A 13,191-nucleotide genomic window follows, 5' to 3' on the forward strand; every position below is an offset into this window, starting at 1 on the left:
TTTTTACAAAGAATGGGGCAACTCAAGGAGTTTGCAATGAGTTTTGGAGTCTACGGCTTTCTTACTCAAATCCAGGCAGTATGAAAAGAGGTGATGATAAATTGTTATGATCAAAGATAGACCTTTCTAAGAAGAGGGAAGACAGAGTGACAAAGTACAGAAGAGGGGAAACACAGGGGAAAAGGAAAAGCAAGCACTTTGTCCACTGTTGCCTCCAGGCTTTATGTCTCACAGAAATAAAACAATCTGCCTATAGGAAAATAGCATGTTTATTTCCAGTGGGAAATACAGGGCTTAACATACCAGTTAAAACCACAGGGCAGTGGGAGAGTAAAACAACAGCAGTTTGTACCCTTGTCATATGGCAAGGTGAGCATTTGCCTTCTGCAGAGTGGCCTTGGATGGGCAGAGAGACATTTTCTGTACGGGGGTGACATAGATCGCAATCATTGTACCACTGTTGCACCCAATCCCTACTTCAGAAACCGTGTCTCCATAGCACGGTGACATCTGCAGGCACAAGCACCGCCAGCAAGCTAACAGCAGTGAGCCCTGGAGGAGTGGAGGGGCCACCCCAGGCTGCTAGGAACAACTGCATGAGCAGTTAAAGCCCGTAAGAAAGGTTGGCACCTACTATGGTGAACAAAAAGTTCGTTTGTAATTACAGTCAAATCCCAGGAAGGGTGTGTGCTGCATCTCTTGGAAGCACGCGTAGATTTAGGGCAACCTGAGGAGATCAGGAGTGTTGACACTATATCTTTCACCTTCTGCCTCAAAAAAAACCAGTGAGGTGGCAATTGATAATTACCACTGAGGTAAACAAGGGCATCTCACACCTCTTGTGCTTCCTCACCGGAGCGCGGAGGGCAAACAGTGCAGCACTGGTTCCCATTCATGCCTCTGTGGAGCCACGGACCTGTGGCTGGGCTCCAGGATCGTAAATGCTTCATCTGAGATCAGGTGCTGGCCTGGTCCCAGGCCAACTCTAGCAGCAGAGGATTGTGAAGGTATCTCAAAGGCTTGCCCGTTCTTCTTGTAGCAAAGGCAGTCACTGAAGCAGGGGCCAGCCCCGTTATTCCCAGGAACTACTGAGACCTGAGAAGCAGCTGGAACTTGGCCCGCACCGAAAGACACAAGCAGGGACAAGGTTATTTCTCCCTCTTCAGTAAAAGGTGTGTCCCTTTCCTACCTGCTTTCCTACAAAGGCTCTGCATGGCCCCCTTCATCCTCTGGAGCTCCTGCCTGCCAAGGAGGGAAGGGGCCTGGTTACAACACAGTGGCTCCCCGGCGCGGGTAACATTAGATCATTCAGGAGAGCTGGGAACAAACACTGGTCCTGGAGAAAACAGCCCCATCCAGTCCAGCCACGCAACATGACTAAACAGATCCGCACAGGCAGAGCCCTGCAGACTGCGAGCGGAAACCAAACACGGAGCAGGCTGCAGGTTGGCAAGCCCAGTCTTTATTTTCTTTTTCTTTTTTTTTTTTTTCGTTTTTCCCTTTTTTTTTGAGTGGAGGATCATCCTCCCCTTTTATTCAAGCAACACTTCCAACGGGAAGAAAAGCTGGAAGAAATCACTGCCTTGTTGCGGGGGCCTCTCACCAAGCTCCACGGTGCAGCTAAGAGGAATTCTGCCTGTTTTCCTAAAAAAATGAGTACAGCCAATGCCCTTGCAAAAGGACGGCGAGGAGGAGCCATGGTGAAGGGAGAAGGCAGAGATAGGCAGGATACCCTGGGGCAGGGAGAAGCTCCCCAGCTTGTGTAACTTGCCAGGGTAGAGAATTGCTCTGACACGTTACACAGGCTTCTACAGCAGCTATGAATTTGATCCTATAAAAAAACAAGTATCAACAACTTAATCACATGCCCGGGTCACATGGTGGCAAGGGCAACACACAGTAGCAAATGTTGATTTTTATTATTTTTTGGGGGGCTTGTTTGTTTTTTAATATAAAGTAGGAGTGAGGAGTGAAACTGGGGTGGGGCTTTCTGCTGCTCTACTGGGAGGAAAAATAACATCTTTGCAACAGCTCCTGCCTTGTTTTTGCTCTGCCTCAAGAGCACGGGGCTCTGCCCGGAGTTTTTCCAGGACCTCACAGACCCCAGGTTGTTCTGCAGCCCAGACTGGCTTTGATACTGCCCTGCTGGGTCTCATTGCCAGCGCTGAGCTGGAGTGGGCTGAGGGCAGGAGCTTTGGCTCAGCGCCTGGCACTACTCTGAGCGGCCGCCAGCGGTGCTTGGCAGGGCTGTCTGCGGGAAAAAGATGAAGGCACGAGGAGTGGGAGGTGGCCCGGGGAGGGATGCTGGGAGGAGGGCTGTGCCACGGGGAGCCTGAGTCACGCCGACGCATCGCGCCCATGCAATGGTGCAGCCCCTTGAACCTCGCTGCAGCTGGAGCATCGTCTTGCTGAGGTGGCTGACAGGGCTCCCATCAACACCGTCCTCTTCCCAGTGGTGGTACGAAAGAAATCCGGGCCAGTGCGTGCATCCTGCAGCCAGCAGTGAGGCAGGCTGCCCTGGAGAGGGAGGTCTCACCAGCAGGTCTGCGTCAAAACCAGATCACGCACCGCCTGGTCAGATTTTACTGGTCACAGTTGTTTTTTTTTCCAAAGACGTGTCAAAATCATCTCGTCTGAAAGCGTCTCAAAGCAAAACATTTTGTTTTAACTCACAGAAACCTCTGGGTTTTGTACAGTTCTGTCTCCACCTCTCTTCATTTTCTGTGGTGGCAGAAACCCCAAAGACTCAAATCAACAAACCAACCACTTAGTTGTTTTGACAATTATCAAATGAAAACCCCTATCTTTTCTTTACCCACTTCTGTCATGCAATATCTAATTATAGATCTGCAGGTCTTACACTGGGGGTCCATTTTCAATAATCCTGTTCCAGTTAGATTGTCGTCGTGGGTAAAAATAACAGTAGGTCAGCCAACGGACTAGCTGCCTCTTTCATTGCAGGGAAAGCAGCCTTCCCAGGCAGAAAGCAAGCAAAGCTTTGCTGCCTGACACCGTGAGGTCCTCATGGGGCTGCAGCTTTTCCTGGCAAAGCTAAGCTTTGCTGATGAATCTTGTATGCACGCACGTAAAACAGCATTGTGCCGGCAATGTAGCCTGCACAAGGCTCCTGCTGTCTCACACCCCGACCCACACAGCCCAGCCAGCAGCCGGCTGTGGGTCACGTTTGGCTCAGCTCTTTGCTTTTAACTCCTCCGGTACCATTACAGCAGCACAGACTCAACTGTGGCTGCAGTGATGCTGCTATAAAAACACAGGAAGGGAAACTAGATTTAACGGAGTATGGCACCTTCGTACTAGCGTAACTGTTCACACCGGTAGTCGTACCAGCATCAATCTCCTTGCGAAAATATAAATTATCTCCACAGCTGAAAGTCCTGTACGGGCAGGGGCGCTGTGGGGAGATAAGACCCCCGCGCTACTCGGCAGGAACGGTTTGTTTGTGTCTCGCAAAGCGTCCTTCTGGTTCAGAGGAACCAGAAATGTAAAGGAGAATATTTGTTTTCCTTTTAAAAATAGCTTGTTCTAAGGAATGCCTTTTTCAACCGCAAGAGGATACAGGATGGAAGGGATACAGGACCTAATAACCCACCTGGAAATACTTTGTATGGAAAAGCAGTTCAGCGAGTTTGGGGATTGTGCCAAAGAATTATCAAGACAGGCCGCGCTTGATATGATTTGGGTTTGTGGGCAGCTTTTACAGCCCAGCAGGATTTCCCAAAGCTGAGGTGCTTTTCAGCTGCCCGTGTATGTGCCTGGCCCTTACTGCAGCCCTGGCTGCTGGCCAAAGCGATTCTGTTGTGAGAGAGTGAACAAGTGAGGATCATTACGACTTGGAAGAACCTCAGTTCTTGCTCACTGAGGACTCTGGAGACACAGAATGGGACAAAAAAAGTACAGAAATGTATCAGAACATGGGAGCCGGTAAGGAGATGGCCTGCTCCTGCAAATTGCAGCTATTAAGGACGTGATTTGCAGGCTGTGGGACAACCTGTATGCAGAAGTAGGTGAACCTGGGTGAGGGAGGATAAGAGGCTTCCTGCAAGATCTGAGCGTATCTCCTGCCCTGAGACGATCACACATCAGCAGATCTTTATTCCAAACATGGAGTGCTGGATTCCAGTGACATGTCCACAGCTGTGACTCTACTCCTCATCCTTCATGGTCACGAGTGACCGTATGGTCTCTGGAGAAGCAGCACAGTGTTAAAAAGTGTGAGTTTTCAGAAGTCTACAGCAGAGTCTTTGCTGCACTCTCTTCAAGAGGAGGGAAAAACAGTTCCATGAAAAGGTGAAGATAGGGAACCCCCCTCTGTATTTTTTCAAGGTAAAAAAGGACTGCTAGGGAAACCATCCGGTCTCCTGCAGAACAGGACAACTGAACTCTGACATCCATGGGGCGCCCAGGTAGCGTTTCCAAATGAAAATGTACAGTTTTTTGAGCAAACTTTTTTTTTTTGGGGGGGGTGGGGCGGGGAGGGAAAAGAAAGGAGGAAAGAAGGAAAGAAAAAGTAAGTTCCATGGAAAGCTACTATTCTTCACTGAATCAAAAATAGAACTTCTTGGAAGTTTACCAACCAGGCATTTTTGTGTGGAAAACACTAACTGTGCAGATTGGGTGGTGTCCAAGGAAAAACGCACACCAGTTTTGGACAGGAATAGAGTTAGGGGTCTAGATGTGTTCACTCTAAAATACCTGCCAAACAGTCCCCGCTATGGCAGGGTGTGAGACACTCGCAACGCCTGTTATTTTTCTGTAGCACGTTATAGGTCTGGCTTTTGGTCTCTGACTGTGCATCCACAGGGGTTTTGGGAGGTGTCAGTGAGTCCTGGAGCGCAGCTTGGCCATTACAGTCAGTGGAAACCCAGTCGGTACAGTTACTGGAGTCCCGGGAGCTTTTTATCTGAGTTTGACACCTGCACGTGGACAGATGACTTTGCCCCGCGCCGCACTGCAGTGAGGGGACTGAAGGGAAGGGATATTGGAGCGTGGTTTTTTAGGGGTGGTAACAGGACTGTTTTGTTTAGTCCAAATGTCTTTTTCTGAAGAATAAATCCATGTTTAGCATGAGGCGAGGCACAGAAGGAGCAGGAAACAAGCTGGGAAACTGGCCATCCCCTGAGCTGTGATGGGATTTGGCTTTTGCTTGAATTTGGGGATTGCTAAACTTGATATCCACTAAGGTTGGTGTTTCACGCTTGGTATTGCTGCTTGCCATAAGCCTTTGGGCAGTGGATAAGGACGGGAAACGGGAGCACAGTTTTTAGCTTGAGGGGCTTCCTCCTCCCACAGAAAAGCCCCAGACCTACCCTTGCTTTATATTTGATGTCATGCATGGTAAGGAGAATTTTGAGTTTTTTTCTAGCCCTCTTCAGACTCTCCCTCTTTCTTCAATGCTTACCATAACAGTGTTGGAGCATTCACCTTTTCCATCTGCTTGTCTGCATACACCTGCCCATGCTGTTCCTCTCCCCGGTGTTTCACCTTGTGCTGAATACGATGCTGTTCTCGGCGAGTCAAATCCAGCCAGGCATCGAGATGACCTAACTTTGACCTCGGGAAGGCAGAGTGCTGAAGCACCTCTGGTTCTGCACCATGAGCAAACCCTTTATCTGGATGGGTTTACGTTCCCTTGCTCCACCTGTCCCCAGCCTCCCACCGTCAGCCTTGGAGCCACACACTGCATGTACCCCCATCGAGCAGGGCCTTCCATCTGGGGCTGCACTGAGAATACCTCATTGTTTCACTTTTATTTGGAGGGAGAAGCCTGTGTTCGTTCTTATTCTCGCCTGGGGCGCAGCACAGCTCTTGAGCAGGACTAGTATTTCTGGTTTCTTCACAATACTGACTTTATCAGCCAGAAGAAAGCTGAACTCTTGAGTTTTTCCAAAGAGGGTCACAACAAGCTTGGCTAGAACCTCGTGCCAGTTGGCGGTGTCCTCTGAGTGCCTGGGGCTGGGTGCAAGCAGTTTCTCTCACTTGTAAACACATAGAGCAGCTCAGTATCCTCTTCCTTCTGCACTTTCATGCTCCAGTTGCTCAGAAGGATGCCAGAAATTGGACAGGATTCAGTAGAGCCAAAATATATGTGTCTGTATATGTACATAGGTAGGTATGTATCTGTGGGCTAAACACAGTTCTTGCTTTTGCTGGTGGTAACTTCCACAGGGTAAAGAGAAGACACAGCAGAGTTGAACCCGCATGGTGTCACCGCTGATGGGGCACAACTGGTCTCAGTCATACCCGTATCAGCTCAAAGCTGCATTCCCTGGTGGAAGTCAACTGAAAGGATATGTGCCTGTTTGGCAGCCTGTCACTTAGATAGGGATAAGCTCAAGGAAGACTAACCCAGAAGCTAATGAGGAGGAGACTGGGAATGGACTGAAGAATACGCTGAGAAGGAAGGAAGAGGACACAGAGGAGCCAAGCCTGTCTGTCCAAGTGTTGAAGTATTGAAGCTTGCAGGGACAGGGAGTCAAGTGAGCTACTCAGGAGTGCAGGCACCTCTCTTGCAGAGAGGGCAGATGCTGCACCAGGTTGGGACGTCGCCCGGCGAGAGGCTGAGCACAGGGAGAGGGGTGGGAGGTTCCCAAAGAGGACTACAGCCTGTAGCCCTGGGAGGCTGGGTCTGGCATGAAGGTGTGAGCAGACTGTGATTTTAGTTGCTCTGGAAGAGGTAGAACATAATGACTGAGCAGAAAAGTTAAACTACATGTTTTTTATCAACGGAGAAAGCACTGGAAGGTGGTGGCTGACCCTTAGGAATAGGGTAAGTGAGCCAGAAAGCAGCTGTGATAAGGGGGTGGAGGTATTATTAATGTGCTCTGTCAAGGCCTGGCATGTGCTCCCTTCATGTCTGGGTGTCTAAAGCTTAGGGAGATGATTCTCTCTTCTTGTTTTAGGCTGGCATCTTACACTGTTGTAGGCAGGCCTGTCTCCATGTTGTGGTAATGGCAGAGGAGTTTTGGGAGACATGGGGGGTAGGAAGAAGGTTTGTGAAGCTGCCCATGCATTTCTGAGGTGTGAGGATAAGCGAGAGTCATCTGGGAATAGGAGATATGATTTTGGGGAGCCTGGGTGGGTAAAGGGTCTGGAGAACATCAGTGGGGTTTTGAATGATTCTAGGCAGGTAAAGGCATACCCAGATGTACAGGGATTTTGATAGCCTTGGCATTTGGCTGGAAATAAGGATTGTCTCTCCTTCTCCTTTCTCTCCTTTCTCTCCTTCCCTGCCTTTCCCAACACTTGCTTGATGCCAGTTCCCTTAACACAACATTTCTGTTCCAACCTACACATCCTTCACATCCCTTTTCCCCAGCACGATCACTCCTTTTCCCTTTCCTCCTCCCCACGTAGTGGCTCTTTCTGCCCTCCATGGACTTCTGGGAATCGACAAGGGGTTGGGCATCTTCCCTTCAGCTGAGGGCAATAGGCACAGATCAGCTGTTTACACCAGGAACATCCATTTTTGTCTCTCCGGGCATAAGCAAAATAGGAATTCTGACATCTCAGGAGGTGACTTCGTCTATGCCTTGAGCCAGCTCTGGGTGAAGGAAAGGGAGACCTGCTTTTTTGAGTTCCTGCTGGGGCTCCTCCTGTGGACACAAAGGCAGAGTCATCCTTCTGGAAGCCACTGTAGCTACTGAATGCTCATGACAGCCATGTGCAGAGGACCCTGAGGGTCAGGAGGCCATGACAGAAGTTGTACAAAAGCTCGAGATAAGACCAGCTTTCCTCCAAAATGCCTGACATCCAGGAACATAGTAACGGAGAGTTTCTTCATTTGAAGTGCAACAGTATGGGACAGTATGGGACTGCTCCAAAGCGAGATGTCAAGTCTGGGACCTCGGCTGAGATCCACTGGACTCGAGGGGAGCATGCCTGCAGCAGGACTAATAGTGCTGGTGGAAGGGGGTGTTGCTGCCCGCGCACCAGCCTCTCACCAGCATGGGGATGTCTGTGCAAGGTGATCTTGCAGCACTGCAGGGGCAGAGATGACCAAGCAACCTGAGCTAGATGAGAAGTAAGGCATCACAGGATAGCGGTGAGAGGGACTGGCACATACTTACACAACCCCCAAAACCCAGCAAACTCTCAATCCAATGGATTTACCGTAGCTCAAAGGAGGATTATTTACTAAGACCACCTTTTTTTTTCCTATTTAAAGGAAAAAGTGGTGCCTCGTCAAAAGATAGCGCAAGGCAAACAAACCAAGTATAGTAAAGCCACTGTGTCAGGAAGTACAGAACAAACCCACATCCCATCAGAACTAACCCACTTTTCGCTTTGCATCCAAAAATATTAGTCCATTTATTGCCCATTAAAAATTCCCTTTGTCTCTTCTCAGTTGTGGTGCATGCTTGAGATGTTAAAGCTGGCATTGTCAGTCTTTAAAGTAATGTTTGAGATCTATTTACTCATTAACTTTCAAATGCAGGACACTTTCAAAACCTTTTCCTAAGGGCATCCCTGTGTTCTGTTTGAGAGAGTTACTGTTGTTTTCCCACCTACCCTGAAGGGCTGTTTATGATACCATCTCTCCCTTTTAATCCTCTTTTCCTTTCATGTCTAACAAACAGCGTTAAACAGAACACAGGGGGAAAAGGCAGATCTCACACATTATAATCATCTATAGTTAACTGAAGAAAAGAAATGCTTTGCAATTAGAGGTCTAATTTTCTAAATTAATGGTCAAGAAGAAGCTTTTTCCTATGTATTTTCCAGATAAAACCTCTGTTCTTCCAAGCCCTAGGTTTGTATGGATGGCAACTCATCAGGGTTTCTAGAATGGATCCTGTGAGTCGATGTGCGCTCTGCACAGTGACTGGGCTGCCACAAAAAGGATTTTTCTTAGGAGACTCTACGCAGAGGGATGTCTTGAGATGTACACACAGGAAGGTGGGCAGTCTTGGGATGTTGAACTATGACAGAAAACGTTCTGTCATTTCAAAACTGGCCACTGTTTCTGGTGGGTTTTTTTACAGGATGCCTTGATTTCTCTAGCTCTTTTTGCGCTATATGTGAGCATTTTAAGATTGTGAATATATTTATCTTCACAACTTTTCTGTGGGGTGGTGTGGGAACTCCACGTTACACAGATCTGAGAGGCTATCGTTTGATGAGCCCTTCTTTCAGCGCCAACATAAGCATCCCCTGATTTCCCCTTCCCCTCTCCCACCACTCACTCACCCCTCAGCTGTGCCAGTTTCAATGCTGTGTGGGAAACAAATCGCAGAACACATCCAGGGTAAAAATAGCTGAAAAGGAGAGCGAGAGAGAGAGAAAAATGAATTCCAGAACCTGGACTGACATCCTACACGTACATCCAAAGCCAATGCAACAGAACCTTTTAGTTCAGATTCAATCTGTCTGTCCGGCTCCATCAATAATTTTTACCTTGATTTCACATAGGACAGAAAGGTAGAAGTTTCAAAAGGTATCGATTTCCTTTCTAAAATTTGTGCAAATTGATGGCTGGGTGAGGGATAGAGACCTTAATTAGAGAAATGTGGCCAGCAGCCAACTGGCTAGTGAGTGTGTGCACGCTGGCTGACTGCATGTGTATTAGCTGGTCAACCGATACATACGGACCTGACTGCTGCCCAACAAGGAGTCTTAGAGCACATAGGGAGGGGAAGAGTTGGGCTTGTTGCAGCTATTTTATTATAGGAGGAGGGGGGAGAAGGGAGGCGACTATGAAGCAAGGGTCACAGATCCACAGGAAACCAAGTGCCATTAGTTCCACCGCTCACAAAGCAATTTGTTTCCAAAAAAAAAAAAAAAAAAGAAAAATTCTATAAAATAAGACCTCTTCTGCCAGTGAGCCTGTAAATCAAGTGAATAGTTTCTCATCCAATTTGGGAGGAAGCTGAGAGCTCAGCCTCAGATTCCTGTTCAGACTCCAGCAACCACTTCTGCTTTTAGCACTCCGAACACCAATGGAAACCACGGATGCTGATTTCTTTCCCATACTCAAATGTCACTTAAAGCCCTTGTTTCTCCTGAATACCTCTTTTAAGAGCTTGCTTCATCTCTGTTCCTACCTGCCACCCTTCTAATCTACAACAGCTTGCCAGGAGCTCTGCTCTGTTCTCTGCTTTCATATCCTTTGCGCCTCCCCTCTGGCCGATGAATGGCCTCAAACTTTGGTACAGGGCAGTACACAAAATATTCAGCGTATTGTATCTGAAAACGATGAGTATTTTGGTGCAAACAAAAGCTGGCTCTTCCTGCCCATGTCTGCTCAGGGGAAAGAGACCCTGGGGCTCCATGCCACTTTTGCTGACCTGTAGAGGGGACTGGTTGGGATGGGAGCCACAGGGTGGAACGGGAGACATGAGAGACCCTGTGAGCCATGGCTATAGTCCATAGACAGAAGTGGAAGGGTCTTTACGTTCCTGGGCTCACGTCTTCTTTTCAGCAGCCCTCCCCAAAGAGGCTGCTGCCTTCAGCTCTGCAGCACTTCAGAGTGTGCCCTCTGCCGTGCCCAGGAGACGGAGTGCCAGGCACGCAGCGCCTGGTTGCACGTGGGGGATGCAAGCTGAGCGGTGTGGCTCCTCGCCTCTCTTCTTGGGAAGGGAGCAGCAGACTGTCTCCGTGTCAGAAACAGACACCATCTTCGGTAGGGAAAGCTTGAATCAGGACAAGTCTCTGACAGAAACTGGGTCTATTCCTACCATATGTGGGTTTCTGCAGCCTTTGCTTTCCCCAGTACCAGAAATTATTAGCACCATAGGCAGGTCCTGGGCTTCTTCAGGTGGGAAACCAGAGGGTTTGGGCAGCTGGGGATTTTCCTGGTGCGGGAAATCCCCGCGTGACAATAATCCAGTGCAATGGGCTCTGTGCCATCCCCGCTACAGACACCCAGGAACATTACTGGGATTTGCACCCAGTGTGATCTGTTTGCAGATACTTTGGTCTCACCACAGGTATGGAGCAAGGTGTGACGGGAAAGATCTGAGACGGCTCCCAGGATATCTGCCTGCGTTAATTCCCTAGTCATTGCATACCTCTGGGTCTGCTCCAGTCCGCGCGCTGGGGTAGCTGCTAGAGGTCAGCTCAGCTCCTGCAAGAGGAGCATCTTCACAGACCTTCCTAGCACTGATTTCACTTCCAGAAGAAGTTTCTGTAGGGATTTTTTTTTTTTCACAAATGGAAGAATGTAGCTATAATGCAAAGGTGCTACTGGGGACCTATAAAGGAGATCTAAAGCAGAAGCTAGGGCTGCCTTGCTGGCAAGGAGTGGTAGAAGGTCCCATCCCCTCTCCTCACCAGACACGGGAGCACAGGAGGTGCTGGTGAATCCTTACCAACATGGAGCAGCCTCATGCAGAGCGGAGCAGCCCTTACATTGCTGTAAGCGATGTTAGGATCTTGCTTTATCCTCGGGCAACTACAGAATTTGGGGAAGTGGTGGCAGGGGGGAATGATCAGAAAGCTGGCAGAAATTGTGTAATTGGTGTACCAAAGGCCCTTCTCCTCTCCTCCAGTCACATTTGAACAGTACCCTATTTTCTTCTACGTGTCAGTAAACAACAAAATCATTACTGATAAAACTTGCCTTAAGCAACAAGACACATGTGAACAATAAAGCACTAAGAGCCACATTTTCAAAAGTGTGTGTGCAGAAATGTCTATTGTACAATGTATAAGCAGCATGTGGTCTGGATGTGGCAAGCAGTAACGGGAGAGGAAAAGGGGAACAGATGGAACCTGTACATGAGTGACAAGAGTGGACGTAGGCTCGGATCGAGTTTTGTAGTGTGCAGAGGCTGAGCTTTTGAAAAGCCTTAAATAATAACCACATTTTAAGGAGGACTGCATCCATGGGGCATGCAGATAAGCACGCCCGTCGGTGGAACTGCAGAGGACGCAGCAGTGGAGACAGTGATATATACAAAGCATACGAAAAGTTCGGTCTGACACGCCGGCCATGCGTACCATCAAAGGTGTGCACATTTTAGAAACATCAGCCTCCCTGAAACCTCAATGACTTAGCAATAAAACATCAGGAAACGATAAGTCGAGGTCAGAAAGGTCTGAGAATTCCACACAGCTGAAATAAAGATTGAGCAAGAGGAATTAGCATCAAGAAATGAGATTCAGATGTTTAAAGCTGATTGTCTGAACCAAGTTAATATAATGCACCATGTTGCACTTCAAAATGTTTGGATCGTGCAGCTGGCGAGCCCTTCCCATGATTGTGAAATGCAGCAGTTCGCTGTATCTGAGAAGGCTGGCAGAGATGTGTCCGCCTGGACACGAGCAGGCTACAAATGATGAATTGGGATTACAGCCTTTACTGTCCCACTCACAGTTTTACCACTTCCCCGGGCCGCTAGCACAGAAAACAAGCCCGGTAGCAAGGCTGTATGGAGCTCCTACCTTCCCGTACTCTGGTATGGTCCTCTCTCCATCCATCTCCCCGTGGACTGAAAATGCCCGCTCCCTTTTTCCCGACCGCGAAGCACTCTGATCAGCAGCATCCCTTGCTCTCTTACTTTCAGCATGTTCAAGAGAACACCTACTCAGCTATCCAGCCTTTCCAAGGGAAATTATCCCCTCTGCTTCCCTTACACCAAGTCTAGCGTTGGGAGTTCACAGCTTTAGAAAATTATATTTACAAACCCGCAGCCATGTGAGGTAATCACATTTTCGCCCTTCTTCGCACGTGCACAGCAGGAGGCCTTTACCTGTATTAATGCAGTCCAGCACCACAGCCTCCTGGGTGGGACACTGCAAGTCCGCAAAACTTGCACACTTTCAATGCTAAAATGTTTATTCTGGCAAATCTCAGAGGGGTTTATATCGACTTACAGATACACAGGTATTGCATAAGCTCCTTCAGCCTAGCAAAGTAATCCGAGAGTCCCAAAGTGCCCACCTGAAAACCACACCTCACAGGGAATGAGAATCCCATTGGTAAGAGGGTTTTGGAGGCTGACAACTCATTTGGTTCGTAGTTTTTGTTAAATTATATTGCTGGTGGGAGTGGCTCTTCCCTGGGACAAGATAACACACTCAGCAGTCCTTGGGTGAGAAACTAATTAACTGGAGATGAGCGTACATTCTGTAACAATACTCCTCTGTGCACTATCTGCTCACACTGACCATTTCTCAACTGGGGTGATGGGTGTACAGAAAAATTAGACAATACAGATGTTAAGCTTTTTC

At 48.4% G+C, this 13,191-nt stretch overlaps 1 long non-coding RNA gene across 1 annotated transcript in view; it reads right to left on the bottom strand.

Annotated features, from left to right (window-relative positions):
* The window catches only part of LOC141735485 (uncharacterized), a 53,101-nt gene that overhangs the window by 14,560 nt on the left and 25,350 nt on the right, over nucleotides 1–13,191 (bottom strand). Inside the window, exon 3 of the long non-coding RNA XR_012584746.1 lies at nucleotides 9,208–9,275. This is a non-coding gene — a long non-coding RNA (uncharacterized LOC141735485). The remainder of the gene's footprint in view (nucleotides 1–9,207; nucleotides 9,276–13,191) is intronic.

Source organism: Larus michahellis, chromosome 1 (genome assembly GCF_964199755.1).
Source record: "Larus michahellis chromosome 1, bLarMic1.1, whole genome shotgun sequence".
In the NCBI taxonomy this organism is placed as follows: domain Eukaryota; kingdom Metazoa; phylum Chordata; class Aves; order Charadriiformes; family Laridae; genus Larus; species Larus michahellis.